This window comes from Leptosomus discolor, chromosome 1 (genome assembly GCF_034619465.1).
Source record: "Leptosomus discolor isolate bLepDis1 chromosome 1, bLepDis1.hap2, whole genome shotgun sequence".
NCBI lineage: Eukaryota > Metazoa > Chordata > Aves > Leptosomiformes > Leptosomidae > Leptosomus > Leptosomus discolor.
In genome coordinates this window covers 169007981-169009454 of record NC_141391.1, presented here as the reverse complement: position 1 = coordinate 169009454, position 1474 = coordinate 169007981, and positions in this window count along the sequence as shown.

Below are 1474 nucleotides of genomic sequence, written 5' to 3'. Positions count from 1 at the left end.
TGAAATATGTGAATGTGTCATAATGTCAAATTTATTTGAACATGTTTTTCCTTTTTAACAATGTAAAATAGTATTTCAGCAAACCAAAGCCATATATGGATTTTTTTTAAGATGCCTTAATAGGCCATTTTTAAAAAAAAAAAAATTAAACTTGAGTATATAAATTTCCATATCTGCTAAAATAAAATATGCATCTCAGTGGCGTTCAGCTTATTTAAGACTTGTCAGTTTTAGTCAGTAGTTCCACAAGAGTACTTGCTTAGAAAAAGCTTGAGCAAATAGTCTTATATGAAACTTTTTACTTGGTATCCACAGTTGAAGCACTGAGATCTTGAGGTGGCGGTAACTGGGTAGATGGGGGTGTTGAAGGCAGAGATGCCTAAGTGTGACTACAATAAAGCACTAAACCACATTCAGCCTGTCAAGAGCGAAGGATACCGACACTAAGCACTGCTTGCCTCAGTTATCCAAAAGGTTGCCTTGTCCTATGCAATCTCCATGTAACGTATGACTAGAGCAAGAACAGTATCTTTCTCTTGCAACTACCTGAACTATCCCACTATATTTTTGTTTCATCACTTGGTCAGCTGATGAACTGTCAGAAGACCTACGTGAAAAGCATTGTAGATCCCTCTTCCCCTGTGTTTTTTTTTTTCCTTTTAGCATTTTGATGTTTTGTTCATGGTATAATTACACTGCAGGTTCCAGAAACTTCTAATCTTCAATGAGAAGCATCTTATTAAGTGTTCCTGCAGTCTATTGTAATTTAAAAATGTTGAGAGGAAAGCAAGACTTACCCAAGGGGCACAATTACATTACCGAGGTGTCTATTAGCAGGCATGTGTTGAGGTGCCTTGCCCAGCAGGAACTAGTACTGGTGGTACCTCCTGGGCTTGGAGACAGGTGGGTTGATACTTAGACTAGTGGAGAAATAATATTCCTTTGTCTTATTCAGAAGGTGTGTTGAAAGACCCAGTTTTAAGTTAATTCTTAAACATTTCAGTTTCACTGTTTTAACATCAATTGCTTTAGTGTCTTGAATTAAAAGCTGGCCTCGTGATAAAACCTAGTTGGAATAAATGAGGTACAGCTGACAACTTCCCTGTTCTTATTTTCTCCTCTTTTTCAGCCAAAAAGATGAAAACTAAATCCACTGTTGGTCTTAATGTTTTTACCATAGGATTACTCTCTGTGTATGTGTGTGTGTATGGTTTCTTCTATGAGAACACTATCTAATTCATAGGAACATCCTAATTCTGGATTTTTTCTAGGATCTAAACCCAACTGTACCTCCTCCATAGCCAGCCAAAACAGAGGTTGAGGTAGACCATTACCTCGCATGTGAAGTTTATCCTGGGTAAAGCTCATTCTCTTACACAACATTTGAACCTTTGTAAATAGTCCAACTAGTAAATAGTGAGTGTAAAATGGAAAATAAATGTAATTTAAACCTTTTGTTACTCAATACACAAAT